This window comes from Anabrus simplex, chromosome 1 (assembly GCF_040414725.1).
Source record: "Anabrus simplex isolate iqAnaSimp1 chromosome 1, ASM4041472v1, whole genome shotgun sequence".
NCBI lineage: Eukaryota > Metazoa > Arthropoda > Insecta > Orthoptera > Tettigoniidae > Anabrus > Anabrus simplex.
Genome location: NC_090265.1, coordinates 420,350,969 through 420,373,663, shown reverse-complemented (window position 1 = coordinate 420,373,663; position 22,695 = coordinate 420,350,969). Strand labels below are relative to the sequence as shown.

At 42.3% G+C, this 22,695-nt stretch overlaps 1 protein-coding gene across 3 annotated transcripts in view; it reads right to left on the bottom strand.

Moving 5' to 3' along the window:
• LOC136856890 (fatty acyl-CoA reductase wat) overlaps positions 1–22,695 on the bottom strand; it is a 401,519-nt gene that overhangs the window by 211,552 nt on the left and 167,272 nt on the right. For 2 of the 3 annotated variants that reach the window (XM_067135112.2, XM_067135114.2), the window contains exon 2: positions 8,533–8,591. The exons of the other annotated variant lie outside the window; for it this stretch is intronic. The gene's annotated coding sequence lies outside the window, so the exon portion shown is untranslated. The remainder of the gene's footprint in view (positions 1–8,532; positions 8,592–22,695) is intronic. 3 annotated transcript variants of the gene reach the window in all.

Here is a 22,695-nt window from a genome sequence, read left to right as displayed (position 1 = left end):
CTATACATGCTCAAAGGTGCTTATTTAGGCACAAACTATATTGTAATCCATTGCACTTTTAATTTCATGTCTTCTTTCGAATATCCATACAGTATAGACGGCTCAGTTCAATATTATTATTGTTATAATAATAATAATAATAATAATAATAATAATAATAATAATAATAATAATAAAATTAGATTGTCACCATGAAGGTTTAAAGTTTTCAGCAGATCCAATGGAAATAAATGTTTATTTTTAAAATAGTTTACTGCGTTTATTCAATGTATACTTTTTCTTTTGCTATTGTTATAACTTCGCGCTAGCTCAGCATCTGCTGGTGTGAAAATGGGAAACCACGAAAAACCATCTTCAGGGCTGCCGACAGCGGGGTTCAAACTAACTATCTCCCGAATGCAAGCTCACAGCTCGTGTCCCTAACCGCACGGCTAGTAAATTCCAATGTATGGACCTTCCTGTACACTAGAACATAGGCGTTTATTTCTCTGTTCTTGCACAAGCAATCTTGCTCGGAATCCTAATTGGTCATCTAAACACTGACAGTTTAAAAAAATTGAAGAATATACAGTATTGAACTGAGCCATCGACATATTAATTTCCCTTGCAGGCCTCATATTATGCTCAACTTGGTATATACAACTTAAGTACAGTTATGTATTTGCCTGTTGTCAAACATTAGTTGCTAACTGATTCTGTGATATACAACAACAGTAACTTAAGCACACAGCCACCGATATTAGATATTAGCTCGTTATTGGAGTATGGAGTATAAGCTGATAAGATGAGAGCGTAAGAGTAGTTCGAACACACCGGCTACACAAGGGAGGAACTTCTTCGCCCATTAACAAGTTGCTTCCGTCTACCTTATTATTGTTCGCCTCTTTACATTTCTTACCACATCCCTCAAGGCCAACAAAGATTTTCCTGGAAAGTCTCAGCCATATTCAAATGATACGTGAGGTGAGCGAACCACCAGTCGTGGAAAAGGACATTAACGGTCAGAGTCCACAAACTATTTTTATTTATTAATTTGAACGTGGAATCCATCGAATCTGCTCGTGACATGTAAGATGTGCGTTGCAATCAAGGGATCCCTAGTTGAATCTGCTCCTGGGCTCGTGACATGTAAGATGTGCGTGGTAATCAGGGGACCACTAGTTGAATCTGCTCATGGGCTCGTGACATGTAAGATGTGCGTGGTAATCAAGGGACCACTAGTTGAATCTACTCATGGGCTCGTGACATTTACAGTAAGGTACGCGTAGTAATCAAGGAACCACTAGTTGAATCTGCTCAAGTGTTCGTGCCATGTAAGATGTGCGTGGTAATCAAGGGACCACTAGTTGAATCTACTCATGGGCTCGTGACATTTACAGTAAGATATGTGTTGTAAACAAGGGACCACTAGTTGAATCTGCTCATGGACTCGTGACATTTACAGTAAGATAAGTGTGGTAATCAAGGGACCACTACTTGAATCTGCTCATGGGCTCGTGACATGTAAGATGTGCGTGGTAATCGGGGGACCACTAATTGAATCTACTCATGGGCTCGTGACATGTAAGATGTGCGTGGTAATCGGGGGACCACTAATTGAATGTGGTCATGGGTTCGTGACATGTAAGATGTGCGCGGTAATCAAGGGAACACTAGTTGAATCTACTCATGGGCTCGTGACATTTACAGTAAGATATGTGTGGTAATCAAGGGACCACTAGTTGAATCTGCTCATGGGCTCGTGACATGTAAGATGTGCCTGGTAATCAAGGGACCACTAGTTGAATCTACTCATGGGCTCGTGACATGTAAGATGTGCCTGGTAATCAAGGGACCACTAGTTGAATCTGCTCATGGACTCGTGACATTTACAGTAAGATATGTGTGGTAATCAAGGGACCACTAGTTGAATCTGCTCATGGGCTCGTGGCATGTAAGATGTGCGTGGTAATCAAAGGACCACCAGTTGAATCTGCTCATGGGCTCGTGACATGTAAGATGTGCGTGGTAATCAAGGGACCACTAGTTGAATCTACTCATGGGCTCGTGACATGTAAGATGTGCGTGGTAATCAAGGGACCACTAGTTGAATCTACTCATGGGCTCGTGACATTTACAGTAAGATATGTGTGGTAATCAAGGGACCACTAGTTGAATCTGCTCATGGGCTCGTGACATGTAAGATGTGCGTGGTAATCAAGGGACCACTAGTTGAATCTACTCATGGGTTCGTGACATTTACAGTAAGATATGTGTGGTAATCAAGGGACCACTAGTTGAATCTGCTCATGGGCTCGTGGCATATAAGATGTGCGTGGTAATCAAATACCACCAGTTGAATCTGCTCATGGGCTCGTGACATGTAAGATGTGCGTGGTAATAAAGGGACCACTAGTTGAATCTACTCATGGGCTCGTGACATTTAAGTAAGATATGTGTGGTAATCAAGGGACCACTAGTTGAATCTGCTCATGGGCTCGTGACATTTACAGTAAGATATGTGTGGTAATCAAGGGACCACTAGTTGAATCTGCTCATGGGCTCGTGGCATGTAAGATGTGCGTGGTAATCAAAGGACCACCAGTTGAATCTGCTCATGGGCTCGTGATATGTAAGATGTGCGTGGTAATCAAGGGACCACTAGTTGAATCTGCTCATGGGCTCGTGACATGTAAGATGTGCGTGGTAATCAAGGGACCACTAGTTGAATCTACTCATGGGCTCGTGACATTTACAGTAAGATATGTGTGGTAATCAAGGGACCACTAGTTGAATCTGCTCATGGGCTCGTGACATTTACAGTAAGATATGCGTGGTAATCAAGGGACCACTAGTTGAATCTGCTCATGGTCTCGTGACATGTAAGATGTGCCTGGTAATCAAGGGACCACTAGTTGATTCTACTCATGGGCTCGTGACGTTTACAGTAAGATATGCGTGGTAATCAAGGGACCACTAGTTAAATCTGCTCATGGTCTCGTGACATGTAAGATGTGCGTGGTAATCGGGGGACCACTAATTGAATGTGGTCATGGGTTCGTGACATGTAAGATGTGCGCGGTAATCAAGGGAACACTAGTTGAATCTGCTCATGGTCTCGTGACATGTAAGATGTGCGTGGTAATCAAGGGACCACTAATTGAATCTGCTCATGGGCTCGTGACATGTAAGATGAGCGTGGTAATCAAGGGACCACTAGATGAATCTGCTCAAGTGCTCGTGACATGTAAGATGTGCGTGGTAATCAAGGGACCACTAGTTGAATCTGTTTATGGGCTCGTGACATGTAAGATGTGCGTGGTAATCAGGGGACCACTAATTGAATGTGGTCATGGTTTCGTGACATGTAAGATGTGCGTGGTAATCAAGGGACCACTAGTTGAATCTTGTCATGGGCCCGTGGCATGTAAGCTGCTTGGTAATCAAGGGACCACTAATTGAATCTGCTCATGGGCTCGTGACATGTAAGATGTGCGTGGTAATCAAGGGACCACTAGTTGAATCTGTTTATGGGCTCGTGACATGTAAGATGTGCGTGGTAATCAGGGGACCACTAATTGAATGTGGTCATGGTTTCGTGACATGTAAGATGTGCGTGGTAATCAAGGGACCACTAGTTGAATCTTGTCATGGGCCCGTGGCATGTAAGCTGCTTGGTAATCAAGGGACCACTAATTGAATCTGCTCAAGGGCTCGTGACATGTAAGATGTGCGTGGTAATCAGGGGATCACTAATTGAATGTGGTCATGGTTTCGTGACATGTAAGATGTGCGTGGTAATCAAGGGACCACTAGTTGAATCTTGTCATGGGCCCGTGGCATGTAAGGTGCTTGGTAATCAAAGGACCACTAATTGAATCTGGTCATGGTTTCGTGACTTCTGAGATGTGCGTGGTAATCTAGGGAACACTAGTTGAATCTGCTCATAGGCTCGTGACATGTAAGATGTGCGTGGTAATCAAGGGACCACTAGTTGAATCTGTTTATGGGCTCGTGACATTTACAGTAAGATATGCGTGGTAATCAAGGGACCACTAATTGAATCTGCTCATGGGCTCGTGACGTTTACAGTAAGATATGCGTGGTAATCAAGGGACCACTAGTTGAATCTGGTCATGGTTTCGTGACTTCTGAGATGTGCGTGGTAATCTAGGGAACACTAGTTGAATCTGCTCATAGGCTCGTGACATGTAAGATGTGCGTGGTAATCAAGGGACCACTAGTTGAATCTGTTTATGGGCTCGTGACATTTACAGTAAGGTATGCGTGGTAATCAAGGGACCACTAGTTGAATCTGCTCATGGGCTCGTGACATGTAAGATGTGCCTGGTAATCAAGGGACCACTAGTTGAATCTGCTCATGGGCTCGTGACGTTTACAGTAAGATATGCGTGGTAATCAAGGGACCACTAGTTGAATCTGCTCATGGGCTCGTGACATGTAAGATGTGCGTGGTAATCAAGGGAGCACTAGTTGAATCGTCTCATGGGCTCGTGACATGTAAAATGTGCGTGGTAATCAGGGGACCACTAATTGAATGTGGTCATGGTTTCGTGACATGTAAGATGTGCGTGGTAATCAGGGGACCACTAATTGAATGTGGTCATGGTTTCGTGACATGTAAAATGTGCGTGGTAATCAGGGGACCACTAATTGAATGTGGTCATGGTTTCGTGACATGTAAGATGTGCGTGGTAATCAAGGGACCACTAGTTGAATCTTCTCATGGGCCCGTGGCATGTAAGGTGCTTGGTAATCAAAGGACCACTAGTTGAATCTTCTCATGGGCCCGTGGCATGTAAGGTGCTTGGTAATCAAAGGACCACTAATTGAATCTGGTCATGGTTTCGTGACTTCTGAGATGTGCGTGGTAATCTAGGGAACACTAGTTGAATCTGCTCATAGGCTCGTGACATGTAAGATGTGCGTGGTAATCAAGGGACCACTAGTTGAATCTGTTTATGGGCTCGTGACATTTACAGTAAGATATGCGTGGTAATCAAGGGACCACTAATTGAATCTGCTCATGGGCTCGTGACGTTTACAGTAAGATGTGCGCGGTAATCAAGGGACCACTGGTTGAATCTACTCATGGGCTCGTGACGTTTACAGTAAGGTATGCGTGGCAATCAAGAGACCACTAGTTGCATATTCCCATGGGCTCGTCACATGTAAGATGTGCGTGGTAATCAAGGGAGCACTAGTTGAATCTGCTCATGGGCTCGTGACATGTATGATGTGCGTGGTAATCAAGGGAGCACTAGTTGAATCTGCTCATGGGCTCGTGACATGTATGATGTGCGTGGTAATCAAGGGACCACTAGTTGAATCTGTTTATGGGCTCGTGACATTTACAGTAAGATATGCGTGGTAATCAAGGGACCACTAATTGAATCTGCTCATGGGCTCGTGACGTTTACAGTAAGATGTGCGCGGTAATCAAGGGACCACTGGTTGAATCTACTCATGGGCTCGTGACGTTTACAGTAAGGTATGCGTGGCAATCAAGAGACCACTAGTTGAATCTGCTCATGGGCTCGTGACATGTATGATGTGCGTGGCAATCAAGGGAACACTAGTTGAATCTGCTCATGGGCTCGTGACATGTAAGATGTGCGTGGTAATCAGGGGACCACTAATTGAATGTGATCATGGTTTCATGACATGTAAGATGTGCGTGGTAATCAGGGGACCACTAATCGAATCTTGTCATGGTTTCGTGACATGTAAGATGTGCGTGGTAATCAGGGGACCACTAGTTGAATCTGGCATTGCTTTCCCGTAATTATTACAAATATATTACTTGTTTAACGTCTCCTTATTTGCTACAGATTTTAAGAGACTCCTGGGCGTCAGAGTTTTATTTTACAGGAGATTTTTTACTTGATAGGAGCCAAAGGCAAGGAGTTGTTGCATTATCCATTTTCATATGCCTCCAACCTCAATCGGAATTAAACCCGCTATCTCGTAGACAGAAGGCCAACAACTAATTAACTGCTCCACTGAGATCGTCGCATTTAACATTTTCTTAAACCCCCATTCCGGAGTAAATTTGCACTTCAACTTTACACCATTGGAAACCCTTGTCTGAATACATTCCCAGTCCCCAGCTCAAGGAACTACATCGTTTTTTACTTCGTTACTCCCATAGTTCCGAGGCTTGCTTAAAATGTTCTGAGCTCGGTAAATTAGTGAAGCAGGATGCTATCCTACTTACATATAGCCCAAGTGAGGATGTCTCCTCTAACGGGTTAGGGACCACGGTTGGATTGTATGGTCATAGCCGCCTGAGCACAAGAATAGCCATGACTCAAAATAAGTCCAAGATGCCCACTCCCATTCCGTAGCAACTGGTATCCCTACCCTCAGGACCACTTCCTAGGCCCCTCAGTCGTTGCCCATGGTTCACGAACTAGAACGGGACTGCAGTAACACGCCATGTTAAATAGTGTGTATATGTTACAGTGTTATACAGTAATTAGCGTCCGACAGAGTGAAAAACATTAAAGTAATGAGAAAATAATTTACAAGACCCCTTTTCAGTCACAAGGATATATTTGTAGCCGGAAGGAAGTGAATATCACTGATATTATAAGGGGCTGTCGAAAAGTTTCTGTTCGACGGCCGAATAATCCGAAATCGTGATGCCAATCAGGCAAAATCGCCGTGAACATTGATGCACTCATCCCACCGACGGACTAGGTTGAAGATCCCCGTGTGGCGAAACACCGTGTCCTGCTGCGTGAAGAAGTTCGTAACTGCCTGCTGCACATCCTCGTCGGACAGGAAGTGCCAACCCTTCAAAGCCTTTTTAAGGGGACCGAAGGGGGTGATAATGGCATGGGGCGGATGCTCGAGTGTCTCCCACTTGAGTTGGCGTACCTTCTGCGTGACGACTTTTGCAGTATGGGGACGTGTGTTATCATGAATCAGCAGGATCCCTTGGCGCAGTTTTCCCGAGCGTTTCGCCTTAATTGCTCGCCGTTATTTTTCCAGTGTTGCGCAGTACCGTTCTCCTGTGATGGAGACACCAGGATCCTTGAAATCAATCAGCAATGGGCCACGGTTATCAAAGAACAGGGTGAACATCACCTCTCCCACCGACGGTTGACTCTTGAACTTCTTTGAAGGAGGGGACGATGGATGACACCACTTCATCGTCGACGCTTTCGATTCCGGTTTCCACTGGTGGCCCCAGGTTTCGTCGCCTGTAACAGTGTGCTCTAGCCTTCCACATTGAAACGCACCAGGTGCTGCAGGCAAACAGCAAACGCCCGGGATTTCCACTGGCTTCAGACCTTCGGTAGCGTAACTTCTGCCGGATAATGTGTTGCACGTTAGCGAAGCTGATGTTGAGATCCATTGCTAGCGCACGAAGGGTTATGCGCCGGTCCGCCCTAATCGCCTCATCCACCGCCCGCTTGTTGTTATCCGTAATGGATGAGGCTGCCTCGCCCCGCCCCCCGATTGGCCGGCGTCTTGCGCCGAAACGTGACCCGCACGGAACTTGGTGTACCATTCCACAACGGTGGTTTTCGACAGACATGCTGCTCCATATACAGTCTTCATTCTCCGATGGATGTCCACGGTGTTTGTCCTTCGGCAGCCGAGATCAAAATAGCTGCACGTTGGTCCTGTTTGGACTCATTTAGTAATAACGTCGCCATAGTTAACGTAGCCGCATTTAATGCACGCACATAGGTACGACAGGACTGCCTTTGCCTACATGTCCCGCATCGGAGTCGCGCTACGTTGTATGTCCGCTGCAGCAACGCTATCAAACGGAAACTTCTTGATCACGCCTTATATCTCCTTTTTTAAATAGAAGAGATCGAAAACAACAAAGTTCAGAAGAAGTCGCTGCTACGTACTACAATTTATCTCCGGAAGACAAAAAAAGAGCTCGAAATAAAGTAAATATCTAGGGATCTACCAAGTGGAAACTGAACTCAATTTTGAGAATCTCGACACTTCTGAAACCAATTCGCGATATGAACAATAGCAGATCTAATAACAATAAAAGTGAAACACTTGACTATGATGAAAAATTCTGCATATATTGTAAGGAAAAACACAAGAAGATTGGATTATATGGAAGGAGTGAAAACAGTGGGTACTCAATTTATGCACAAGCGTTGAATATAAAAAATAAAATTTTACGTGTGATTCATGATGTTGAATGTTTTGAGACTCCAAGACCAAGAAGAAGAAGAAGAAGAAGAAGAAGCGTAATATTAAATTGCTTCGATTTATCAGTTACTTACTTCACCTTCTTGAGTATGACTATATTAATTTGCTGTTGAACTTCCGCCAGGTGTGGGGAAAATTCTTCACTAGTGACACTTTTTGAAAAAAAAAAATTCACTATTGCAATATGTTTCGTAAATTTGACCATTTGAAATGATTATCAATATACCAAAGATAACATTTATACACAATGTTCTGTTTTTAGCTGTATATTTTTTCCTAAAATTCAGCTATTTTCTTAATGTGCTCATGTTACTCGCCTTCCTCTATTCTTCAACAACTTACCTTATGTTCTTCCTTTTGATCCTAATCGTACCCCGTCAGGGAACACGAGAGAAAAGTACCTGGAAAAAATGAAAAAAATGAAAATGAAAAAATGAAAAAATTCATGATCAATATTTCCATAAGAAATTTTCGATGGTATTTCAAGCTGTTCGAATACGCCAGCCTCGTGTCAGTAGATTTACCGACATGTATAGGAACTACCGTACGGGGAAAATTCTGGCATATCGACGTCTTCGAAAACCATACAAATAGTTATTATTATTATTATTATTATTATTATTATTATTATTATTATTATTAAGCAATAGGAATAGTGTTGGATCTATCCCTACCATATTCAAAAGAACAATAATATTCTAGCAAAGGAAACGTTCACAAGTAAAAGTACCCAACTCATTGACCTCCAAGTGAGTTGGCTGTGATCTTGAATTCGGGAGATAGTGGGATCGAACCCCACTATCGGCAGCCCTGAAGATAGTCTTCCGCTGTTTCCCGTTTTCACACCTAACAAATACTGGGACTGACTTTCATTAAGGCCACGACCGGTTCCTTCCCACTCCTATTCTTTCCTACCCCATCATCGCCATAAGACGTATCGCACATTGAAAAAAGAGAATGCCCAACAGGCATATGAAAATTGGCCTAAGAAAGTTGCAAAAAGCTTTGTCTGGTGGATTTACTAACGTCACAGAATTAGTGAGGAAGACACATAGCAGTGGAAGTCCGACTCGTTGGCTGAATGGTCCGTGTATTGACCTTCGGTTCAGAGAGTCCCGGTTTCGATTCCCGGCTGGAACGGGGATTTTAATCGCTTCTGATTATTTCCTCTGGCTCGGGGACTGGGTGTTTGTGTTCGTCCCAACACTCTCCTCTTCATATTCAGACAACATACCACACTATCAACCACCACAGACACACGCAATAGTGATTACATCCCTCCATATAGGGTTGCGTCAGGAAGAGCATCCGGCCGTAAAACAGGGCCAAATCCACATGTGCGACGCAGCTCGCACCAGCGAACCCACAGGTGTGGGAAAAATAGGTAGGAAAAGAAGAAGACACATGGCAGTGGAAGTTGGGGAAAGAGGACGAAAGGTGAATGGAGGAAGCAGGGATGTGGATATTGTAATAATAATATTATTGGTTTTTAGTCCTACTTTGAAGGTTTTTGGAGACGCTGAGGTGTCAGAAATTAGTCCTACGGGAGTTCGTTTTCATGCCAGTAAACCTTACCGACACGAGGCTGACGTATTTGAGCACCTTCACATACCACCGAACTGAGCCAGGATCGAACCTGCCAAGTTAGGGTGAGGAGGCTAGTGCCTCAACCGTCTGAGTCACTCAGCCCGGCTATGGATATTGTGAAGGATATCTCGTACACGCTGGACAGAGAGAAAAACAATAAAGACTGCACAGTGATACGTGTATTGTATAATCAGACACTGTGCATATAACTCCAGGGCCACTTCAAGGTGGGTTTACTGAAAGAACAAAGAAGTCATATTACTTGTTGTAACAGAGCAGATAATAGGACGGGTTTCGCGTGTATTCAGTCGCAGCGCCACGTCAGTGGTCAGAGGAAATATGGTAATAATTCTTTCAACAATTGGAAATATTATTTCTTCTAGATTATTATAGAATTAGGTTATTTCCGAATAGAACGCCCCAGATTGACCTTCATTATAATGATCACCTTGCTAAGATCTGAACCTATCTACCAAACTGCGCATCGTCAAGTGTTACATATGTGTCGTGGCGAGGACACTAAGGCAAGGGAACCAAGGGGAATGATTCCCCTTCCCGAAGGGAAGGGGCGTTCGGGAAGGGGCGGCCCACCTAGAAGGTAACGCCTTCTCTCTGGCCAGGAGATTTGGCGGGTTTGGAGAATCTGATGGAGTTGGAAGAGGGGGATGGAGGTTTGCTTTGGTGTAGGAGTTGGGAGGGGGTCCTGACCTCTTGGCTAAGTGTTTTATTGATCTTTTCAATTCACTAACGCAAGCAACAGGGAGGAGAATAGACACATTCTATGTGTGGATTTATAGAAGGCAACTCAAAAGTTCTTGGGTTAACTATGTGATCAACAACGTAGTCCTGCAGTGGATCGGCCACGATAAAGAGTTCAAGAAAATAGTAAAGAAGTGGAAACTAGATTATTTGGGACACGTCATGCTCAACGGGGAGAAATATCGAATACTCCAAATCATGATGCAAGGCAAGAGTGGTCCTGGACGCCGTCGGATCTCCTGACTGAAAGACCTCCTCCGTCAATGGCTTGACTGTTGTCTGCCGAGCTGTTCTGGAGATCTGAAAACTGAGGCCTGGTGATCGCCAACTCCCGGAGCGGATAAGGCACGAGAAGAAGAATACATAATTATGTCAAATTATTTTTGAAGCAGGTAGCTTTTTATGAAAGTGGAACAATTCCGGCACCCTTAAAGGCAAAATACGTTATCCGAACTGCTAGTCGTATTAAAAGACGGAGCGCACCATGTGTACTTAGAATTCAATTTTCTACGAGACTATTCATCGTAATTTTCTCCTGACTGCAGTAATGTTCCAGAAAGGAAAAAGGCTTTTCTCGTTCTGGGGCATCCCTTGCCAAATTAAAACTAAAATAATGGGTGATCTGTTAATCCTGTCAAAAATAAAAATAAAATACATGCAGAATTTATAATTACATTTCCTATTGAAATATGCATATTCATTTTCATCGTAACTCTGATGGTTTAGCAGAAAATTGTTCTTTCAGCGTTTCAAAGGAGCATTTGAAGCATGCGCCCCAGGGCGTTCACACTTGGAGCGCCGTTCAGCTAGGTGGATTAGGGTGATATTATTCTTTTACAAGTTGCTTTGCGTAGCGCCGACACAGACATGTCTTGTGGCGACGATCGGATAGGAAAGGACTAGGAGTGGGAAGGAAGCGGCGGTGGCATAATTAAGGTACAGCCCCAGTATTTGCAAGGTGTGAACATGGGAAACCACGGAAAACCATCTTCAGTGGGTTTCCAAGCCACTGTCTTCTGAATGCAAGCTCAAAGCTGCGCGCCCCTAATCGCGCAGCCAACTCGCTAGGTGGATTAAGGTGAAAATCGTTATTCGTGACCCTTAGTGGTACAAGTCCACCAATCGTTATACGGTTTCATTCTGTGAGAGAAAGTCTTTTAAGATGGTAGGTGGAGCCAGTGACAGAAATGTGTACCAAGCCAAAGGAAATGTTATTAGTCTGAGACTTAAAAGATAATACACTGCCTAATCTGTTAGAAGTACACGTAATGTCTCCTGGCTACGGCAAACACGCTCATTCATGTAGAGGCTGAAGAGAAGGATGAAATTTGGTGTTGCCCTCAGCGACTGGCGAATAAAGTCATTTCGATTTTGTCGAGCTTCGACACACCACGAGCCCATCGTAGCTTCCTGATTTCAGCAACTTTTTTTTTGTTATTTGTTTTACGTCCCACTAACTACTTTTTAAGGTCTTCGGAGACGCCGAGGTGCCGGAATTTAGTCCCGCAGGAGTTCTTTTACGTGCCAGTAAATCTACCGACACGAGGCTGTCGTATTTGAGCACCTTCAAATACCACCGGACTGAGCCAGGATCGAACCTGCCAAGTTGGAGTTAGAAGGCCAGCGCCTTAACCGTCTGAGCCACTCAGCCCGGCCTTCAGCAACTTTAATTTTCAATTCATCCATATTCTTTTGTCGCTCAGCATTCCGAGACTAACCATTGTCTTGCACATTTTGCCTTTTAGATTGAGTGGTGACCTTTTACCACAGAGAAGTCCTGTTGCTGCCCTCAACTTTTATCAGCCGTTAGTTACCCTACTGATAGACGTCTTTATCAACATCTATATTGTTTTGAATCACCGGCCCAAGATACCGAAAGGTGTTTGTTATTATCATGTCTCATTTGTCTTCACAACCCTGTCCATTCATGGAGAAATTGCGGTATAGATACTCTGATTCATTTCAACTTATTTTTAGTCCTACTCTACAAACTACCGCCCGAAACCTCTTTTTTATACAGCAGAAATGTTAGATATATACGTGCTGCACTTCGATTTTGTCAACACAAGCTATTCACCTCCACCCGCATTATTGTGCAGAAATGACAAAATCTTCAGTGGGATCTCCCAACGCATGATTAATCGTACGACATCGTGTACTGCACATGCCCGGTGAGGCACGGGGCGAAGGGGTTTTCGCAAGCAGAGCCAGTGACACAATGGTTGCCATAGCAACTCCGCTACTATCCAGGCGACTTTATATTATCTTCTACTGGCAGCTCTTGTCAGATGTAATCCAGAGTCAATGTTTTCGTGTAGCAGATACGAGCAGATAAGAGCCGATCTGTCTGGGCAGAACAGAAAGTTCGTGCTTGTAGGCCACATTCTTGCATTGTTCTCATCTCTACACAGAACTGTGCTTTAAATATTTACTCTTCAGTTTGCTCCGTAGCACTTCTTTAGGTTAAAAGGTGTTGTGGAATGTTTGGCAATGAAAAGGCTGATGTATTAACCAAACATGGTACATCTGTAGATATGTTTACCGAGCTACAACTCCCATGGTTGGATTTTATCCCTCTCAATCAACAGAAAAGTTATCGTAAATGATCTACAGAAGGGGAAATATCTCAGCTTTGCAAAGCTAGAGCTTATACTATGGAACAACTCAGCATCACTTCCAAACCATAGTTTTCTGAAATTCATCGATTACGAGATCTAACTCCTTCACTCATGCGAATGAAGTTAAATGTAGGTTCACATCTTCATCCTATAGAGTTTTGGATTCACCGTGTTATCGATGTCAATATACAGAGGACGGCGGTCTCAGTCATATCCTATTTAAGTGTAGGTATCTAGTGATGCTTCTTGATACTTCCTTTTATCTGAACTGCAACATCTCTTAGTGACGTTCCCGACTAGAGCTTTATTAGAGTTTTATTGTTGAAAACATGTCTTAGTAGACAAACTAAGGGTACGAAAAACGTACAATTAAGCTATTTCCTCAATTGTGCCCAAAATCGAAGGGCTAAAGTGCCTGGACAGGTTTCAAATTGTGAGTCTCGGATCAAACTAAAAACTTCGTAAATCACTTTCGATCTAAATGCAGCTCAGAAAAACAGCCTAAAATCTCTTGTTTCTTTACTCGTTTTCATTTTGATTCAAATCCTAGCCAAATCAAATTATTTACATAATTCTTTCTGTAATATGTTACTTGGTTCAGTACCCTCAGGCATTATTTTTGTGAAAAAAATGTCCATACGGAATGTAGTTATAAGGGCTTAAGAGAAACTCTGTATTGACTCACATTAGCGCTCGTAGTGGTGGTTAAGTGAAACAATGTATTGACTCACATTAATGCTCGTAGTGGTGGTTAAGTGAAACAATGTATTGACTCACATTAGTGCTCGTAGTGGTAGGAAAAGGCAAACTGCTGATCTAATCGGCCGGATAACGATGATTAAGAAAAGGATTGCAATTTTTAGGAATAAATAAAGAATATATTCTCATACTTAATTTTATTTACCTAAAATTCATAGCTCATGTCCCTAGGATGATTTCAACATTGAGTTGCTTGCCTGAAGGGCTAGAACTGTGGATATTTTTACGAAAATAAAACAATTCAGTACAGTAATACTGTGATGAATTTTTTAAACTGGTGATTTGAGAACCTGACTTTTTGTCCACTGCGTTGTTGCCAGCGGGTGGTTTATTATCCCTCTCTCCTGCGAAAATGTTGACCCAATTATACCAGTTACGTGCCTGTTGAACGTAAAGAGTTTTTTTTTTAAATGTTTTGTGCTGTCTACTCCTATTTTTGTATGTATGTTATTTGTATCATTTGTGCGTAGGTGATGACCAAATGTTGTTTAGAAGTCCGTCCTGCCGGCTATCAAGTTTTTCTTGAAGTGCATTAACAGTTTCAGCTACTAGTACTGCTGTATATCATCTAGACAAGCATCGGTATAAATATTTCTAAAACTTCAAGACTATCATTTTTTCTTATTTAATGTGGAAACCTTATTTTCTACCTCGATACATTAGTCACATGTATGACAATTGTAAGGAAGAATTAAATTTCCGCAGGAATTACAGTATTTTGACGCACTTCCTTGAAACTTAAGACATCACTGCTCCTTCAGGTGCTTTAGCGTAACTTAATGGTATACCACTAATTATCTTTTTCCTCAACGCTGAGGAAAGAAGCCACAAAAGGTTATGAAAATTCCATCTGATTTCTCTTTTCTTTGCTAAAGAATGCTCCATTTGTGTTAGGAAGTTTCCTTAAATTATGTTTACGTAAGTTGGGGACCACGATCTTTCATCACGTCACTCTTAGTAATTCGTTCGAGGGCACTAATGAAAGTTTAGAACTTCGTTAAATTTGACATAAGGGGTCCAGAAAAAATATAGAATTAATCACGAATTTGAATTAAATAATATCACACACCGCTTTTACCCGAATCTCCGATTTAAAACTATCCCTATATTTTTAGTCGTTCCTAGAGTTGCAATGACGATAGAATATGGCAAATTTATTGCTTTAAACAGATAATACTTTCCAGTTCGTTGTCCCTCAGTAGCAAAGTGTATCCCGGAACATACGAGTACACTGGCACATAAAGAAGCCCAGTGGGATAAAACTCCGACACGTCGATGACTCAGAATACCATAAAAGTAGTAAAATATCCTGAGGTGTATCAGCCCACTAGGACCTTTGCCTACCAAGACGACTGCTGCCCATCCAGATGACATGCAGGTACTGGAGTGCCACGTGGTTAGAGTGACGACATCCCTTGAGTTTCTTGACCAGGTTCGCTGTTTCTCGTATCAGACAGTTTCTCAGTTAGGGACAGTGAACCAGGTTCCAGCTCTCAGTGCAGAATTAAAATCCCTGGACTTATGGGAATCGAACCTGGGGCCAATGGGTAAAAGACAAGCACGCTACCATTATACCATGGAAATGGCTATCGTAACTGTAGTTAGAGTACGTAGAAACAATATAGTATGTTATGCAACGAGTATGTTTTTGAAAAGATCATGAGCGAGATTCATGAGTGTCTTAATAAATGCCATTATAGGCAAGATGCATACGACTGTTTTTGCTCGACATGTCTAAGTTTTAAGTTACGTTTACCTTGTTACGTTATTGGTAATGAAGGAGTGACAATTGACCTTTGCCGGGCCGAGTGGCTCAGGCGGTTGAGACGCTGGCCTTCTGACCTTAACCTTGGCAGGTACAATCCTGGCTCAGTCCGTTGGTATTTGAAGGTGCTCAAATAAGTCAGCTTCGTGTCGGTAGATTTACTGGCACGTGAAAGAACTCCTGCGGGACTAAATTTCGGCACCTCAGTGTTTCCGTAAACCGTAAAGCTTTATCTCGATTATTACGACAGATGACAGTCATGATATACATTGATCTTGAGTGTTCCCGACTAATTGAACAGATAATATGCACAGAGCAGGGCTGTAGTTTGGGAATTTTAACCTCAAAGCAAGACACATTAAAACCCATGAGTGTTTCCGACTAGTTTAACTGGTGATATGCATGGAGCAAGGCTGTGGTTTGGAGGTTTAACCTTTTTAAACAAGACACATTTAAACACAGGACATTAACTCTATTGTTCTCAAGTCCCCAGAAATGAATAATAACGTTTTTGTTGACCGTAGTATAATACGTTAATAGTTACATGTGACGTCTCTGTATCTTAATAATACATTTTTAAATAGTGGTATTATTCCAGCTGTCGATTTCCGACTAACCATATCTATCCGATATTGATTAATATCGTACTCGCATGCAGTTTTTGATATATCTCCTTGACTTTGGCGGCAGTAAATTCTTAGTAACATCGAACACTTCTGCCACAACTTCCGGCTGTGCTAGTGATTCGAAATCAGCGTTACTTTCAAAACTCGTGCATGCCATTTTGGAGTGCTATGATTGCTGCTTTCAAGGCTTGAGGACTGTTTCGAGTACGCCATTAATCGATATCGGATAGATATGGTTAGTCGGAAATCGGCAGTTGGAATAATACCAGTATTTTAAAATGTATTATTAAGATACAGTGACGTCACGTGTAATTATTAGCGTATTATAGTAAGTAGAACAAAAACATTATTATTCATCTCTGGCGATAAGGGCGGTTGGGCATAGAACAAATCACTCTGCCACACAAAGTGTTGAAGTTGAGGCTTTGATAAAAATTTCGGTAGCAATAATGGTAAGTGAGGGTAATAATAATAATAATAATAATAATAATAATAATAATAATAATAATAATAATAATAATAATAATAATAATAATCCACAGCCTGTTTCCAGTCATTCGACAGGGTCGGGAATGGAATGAAAGAAGCCCCCATCCAGCGGCGAGGATAGGAACTGTGCCGGCTGCTGAAGCCTGTCGCACTCCTCTGGGGCAATGATTAATGAATGACAGATGAAATGAAATGATATTGGAGAGTGTTGCTGGAATTAAATTTGGCAGGGAAAACCGGAGTACCCGGAGAAAAACCTGTCCTGCCTCCGCTTTGTCCAGCACAAATCTCACCTGGAGTGACCGGGATTTGAACCACGGGACTCAGCGGTGAGAGGCCGGTGCGCTTCCGCCTGAGACACGGAGGCTCTTAATAAATAATAATAATAATAATAATAATAATAATAATAATAATAATAATAATAATAATAATAATCTCCGAGCGAGCTGGCCGTGCGGTTAGGGGTGCGTAGCTGAAAGCTTGCATTCGGGAGATAGTGAGTTCGAATTCCACTGTCGGCTGCCCTGAAGATGGTTTTCCGTGGTTTACCATTTTCACATCAGGCAAATGCTGGGACTGTACCTTAATAAAGGCCACGGTTGTTTCCTTCCCGTTCCTAGCCTTTTCCTATCCCATTGTTGTAATAACACCTATCTGTGTCGATGCGACATAAAGGCAATCGTAAAACAAAAGTCGTATGGACTCGGGTATTTTAATTTGACGCCATTTAGTCTGCCTGCGCGTTAATTTCGACATTTAAATTTACTTCACCAGATGGTAGAGGAACCAGATCTCTGTTGGGCGATGTATGGTTGTTTTAATGAAATTTGTCGGGTAAACACCAAATTACACTTTTTTACCAAGTGCTCTCGACTAACACTCCTACTTATCTATCTTCTAATTACCGAGCGAGTTGGCCGTGCGGTTAGGGGCACGCAGCTGTGAGCTTACATCCGGGAGATAGTGCTTTCGAACCCTACTGTCGGCAGCCCTGAACATGGTTTTTCGTGGTTTCCCATTTTCACAAAAGGCAAATGCCCGGGTTGTACCTTAATTAAGGCCACGGCCGCTTCCTTCCCAGTCGTAGTGCTTTCCTGTCCCATCGTCGCCATAAGACCTATCTGTGTCGGTGCGACGTAAAACAAATAGCAAAGAAAATCTTCTAATTTTCGTTTCCTTTCCTCATTCCATGAAGTTACTACCCGTTCTGGTTCCCTACTTGAAATTCCACTAAGTCGAACGAATTCCTACAATCATTACTTTATAGTTACTGCATCGAGACTCTGGAATACACTCCCAATGGACAGTCGGCACCTTACTTCCTCTCAAAAATTCAAATGTGCGTGCCGAAAGTTTTTTCTGGGAACATAAAACTGAATTGTGTGAGTCATTGTGTGTATATTGTGTGAATGGGTTTTCTTCAGTCCGCCTCTGTGGTGTAGTGGTTAGTGTGATTAGCTGCCACCCCCGGAGGCCCGGGTTCGATTCCCGGCTCTGCCAGGAAATTTAAAAAGTGGTACGAGGGCTGGAACGGGGTCCACTCAGCCTCGGGAGGTCAAATGAGTAGAGGTGGGTTCGATTCCCACCTCAGCCATCCTGGAAGTGGTTTTCCGTGGTTCCCACTTCTCCTCCAGGCAAATGCCGGGATGGTACCTAACTTAAGGCCATGGCCGCTTCCTTCCCACTTCCTTGTCTATCCCTTCCAATCTACCCATCTCCCCAGAAGGCCCCTGTTCAGCATAGCAGGTGAGGCCGCGTGGGCGAATTACTGGTCATCTTCCCCAGTTGTATCCCCCGACCCAGAGTCTGAAGCTCCAGGACACTGCCCTTGAGGCGGTAGAGGTGGGATCCTTCGCTGAGTCCGTGGGAAAAACCGACCATGGAGGGCAAACAGATTACGATACGGGTTTTCTTCATCTATTATATACTTCTGTCATTATAGTATTATTATTGCCACACTGATATGTAGTCCTAACTTAGTCTTAGAATTGTCTGCCCGTAGTATTATTTTTTTGTAGAAATCTATGTTTTACTTTTATGTTTACATTTTTAAATTTTATGGTTTATAGTGGTTAAGTGTGGTGAAGCCTCCTTGGCTCAGACGGCAGCGCGTCGGCCTCTCACCGCTGGATACCGTGGTTCAAATCCCGGTCACTCCATGTGAGATTTGTGCTGGACAAAGCGGAGGCGGGACAGGTTCTTCTCCGGGTACTCCGGTTTTCCCTGTCATCTTTCATTCCAGCAACACTCTCCATACTCATTTCATATCATCTATCACTCATTAATATAAATCACTTTGGGAGTGGCGACCCCATCGTAATAACAGCCTATATCTGATTCATTCATTACATCCCTGACCCGGTCAAAGACTGGAAAATAGGTTGTAGGTTTTCATTTTCATTTTCAGTGGTTAAGTGTAAGGGAAGGCCGCCAGCCCTAACAAATGTAAGTCAGGAATAAATAAAACAAATGTGTCACCTATATGCCGATATTGTACGACATGTAATATCGAATGGACTCTTTAAAAATTCGACTAGCTCTACCGGGTTTGAACTAAAATCTTGAGATCCAGAGACCGACAATATACCACTGATCCACAGAGAATGCATTAAAACCCTCTAAGGTAGGACCGGGAAGATGTCTCGTGGCTCCAATCCCTGCGCTTCAACAAGCTCTCTTAAAGAGAGTTTTCCGAAAATTTCCCTCCTTCCTCTCCATGTGAAGGTCTAGCTAGTGCCTTATTTAACGTTGTGTGAGAAAATAAAATTCTAGATTCATATAATTTAAATTATACTCTCTACCACAGACCACGAAATGACCAAGTTATACTATTTCTTTACACACATTTAAGGGACTTATAGCCAATTATATTCAAAATGACCAAGACAAATCAGTAATTACAATTTTCATATTCCATTAGATACTGAAACAATCTGAGAGTTTACTTGGTTCTGCTTTAACTTGGCTCGTCAGCTTCTTTTAAAGTAAGTGATGAATGCGAGAAATGCATCCTAGAACTGCTATTTTACCCATTAACGTTATATAAGCGTCAATTTATCCTCAGTCTGCGCAGAGGTTTGTTATAGTCTTCAAAGACATCTAGCTAAAGGGATGATTGCTACAAGAAACATACAAATAAAACTGAATGATACGTCTGTGATCTACAGATTTCAGTTTATGATATCTTAAATAAACGCTGAAGTATTTAGACGAGCGGGCCAATTATATTACCTCAAGTAGTTTCAAGTACATTAAACTTGTCAAATGCTAAAAAAATTGACATTAATTAGATATTTTGAACAGTAAGTATAGTTGTGAAGGAAAGAATGAGCGGATGGTATGTTCCTAGCATTTAATATTTGCTTCTTCTCCATCATCTTCTTCTACCTGGTGGGGTCGTGAACTGTGTCGCAGATGTGTATTAGGACCTGTTTTACGACCAGATACCCTTCGTGATATGGGAAAGAATCGGGATTGGGAAGGTAGTGGGCAAAGCCTTACACAGTGATGCCGACGGAGTGTTTGGAATCCACCATCTCCGAACGAAAGCTTACATATACAGGGCCTTTGTTATATAGTCACCTTCATATGGCTGATCCAGATAACGCCAAGCTGTAGTTTGCGAAGTTCATACGGTTATATGATTTAAAATAAAAATCAAAATAAACAAATCTATCGAACATGTTAGGTTACGAGGAATAGGCCACTGCATGACCTTGCGTTACGACCACTATCGTATAGTCCCGGGCGTGTAAGGACGTACACTAAGGGTGCAACCTTACCCTTTCTCCCCTGCAATATTAAGGTATTGATTTATAGTGACTTTTCTTGCTGTTGGGTCTTTTTCAGTGTCGGTAACCATACAGTTTAGGGACCCTACTTGCCGATACGACGTCTTACTGTTACCGTTAATCTGGCACGTTGGCAACGTTCAGTCACTGTTCTAGCGTGAATTGCGTGTTGCCACCGCATTGCCTCTAAAGTCACTAGCGATGTATTTGCGAGAATATTTAGAGCATATTTTCTTTTTCTGTGGGATTGTAAATCTATTTGGCTAATACCAGGTAAGTAGAATTGTGGCATGTTCGGATAATGCATTTAATAACATAGTTTGTGTGAAATGATGAGCACATCATTTTATTAATTGCGTTCCTATTTCGTCCCATACTTATACGAACAGAATTCGATTGGGATGTCTAAGAAGGAAGAAAAATCTGCAAAAACTCCTCCGAAAAGGAAACCAAGGTTACGTCCTTTACAAGCTTCAGGTCAAGAAATGCTTGTACATTGCTACGAGCAATTGAAACAGGAAGACGACGAAGAAGGTATCAGTCGTAGTGATACGAAGCTAATGGCAAGAGTTGCATTATTAACTGGGGTAAGTGTTCGTTTTTATCTTGTTTCTATGATAAGTTTCTGGCATAATGACAATCAGTTGAAAAGGAGCAGTATTTCATTCTGAACCTAACCTAACCTAACCTGATCATGTAGGCCTAGGCCTATACCATGTCTTGTGTCGACTTCGATACGGTTCGTAGACTTAACCTTTGTGTATTCATGTTGACTTACGGTATATGTGTATGTAATATATTTCTGTGTGTGTATTCTTACAGTGTAGTTTCGGTTTAGTCCGAAAAGTAATAGGAAATTTCAAGAAGGGAGTTGAATTTTCTACACCAGGTAAACGCCGAAAGCGTGAACATCCAGTGACCGGCATAGACAGTTTTTCTAAGGAAGCGATAGCAAGGTTTATTTATGATAAATTACATAAAGGTAAGGTGACTTCATAAGGAATCTATTGCAACATTATTTATAGAAATTGGCACGCAGGTGAGATAAGCTCCCAGAAATGTTTTGTGCATGTATTGTCATACAGCTCTTTTGAGTCCCTTGTAACTCTCTTTTTTCTTCCCACAGGAGAAGTCGTAACTGTAAGAAAGGTTTTCGACCACATGAAAGCAAATTATGACACTTATTTGTACAAGGGCTCCGAAACATCATTAAGAAGAATTTTGAAGGCCATGGGGTTTGTGTGGAGTAAAGGTGATCCCTATGCGTATGTTAGAGAAAATGAAGACATTTGTTTTAAGAGATCCTGTTTTCTGAGGGAATACATGCGTAATAAGGACAGTGAGAAACCAAAACCTGTTGTTTTCTTGGATGAGACTTGGATTTTTATGAATGGTGAATATATATGTTATATATTACATTTTATATAAAAAAATCTTGGAATAATTTATCTTCATCAGGTGTCTTTGGTTTCAATTGTGCATTTGTCTTTCAGGGTCACCCACATACTCCTGGAATAAACCACACAAATCTGGACATGATGTTCAAGGAGTAATTCGTCGACCTGTGTCTGAGGGAGGAAGACTGGTTATTGTTCATGCTGGAACGAAGGATGGCTTTGTACCTGGTATGTTCTTACTTTATTTTACTTCATTTTAATGTAGTGAGGTGATCTCTCTTTACATAGTTATGAGGGTATTTAGGGTTTGTAGTACGGATGTAGGGGGGGGGCACATAAGTCTCTGATAAGACCCCAACTTAAGTACAGTTCCTGTGTATGAGACCCTCACTGGGATTACTTGGTTTGAGAATTGGAAAAGTTCAAAAGACAGAAGCACGATTTGTTGTGGGTGATTTCTGGCAAAAGAGTAGCGTTACAAAAATTTTGTCGGATTTGGGCTGGGAAGACTTGGGTGAAAGGAGACAAGTTGCTGGACTAAGTGGTATATTCCGAGCTGTCGGTGGATAGGTGGTGTGGAATGACATTGGTAGACAAATACGTTTCACTGGTATTTTAAAAGTAGGTAAGATCACAGTACAGTGATAAAGTTGATGAAAAGTGGGGCAAATATTTGGTTTTTAAGAAGGGAGTTAGGGATTGGAATAATTTACC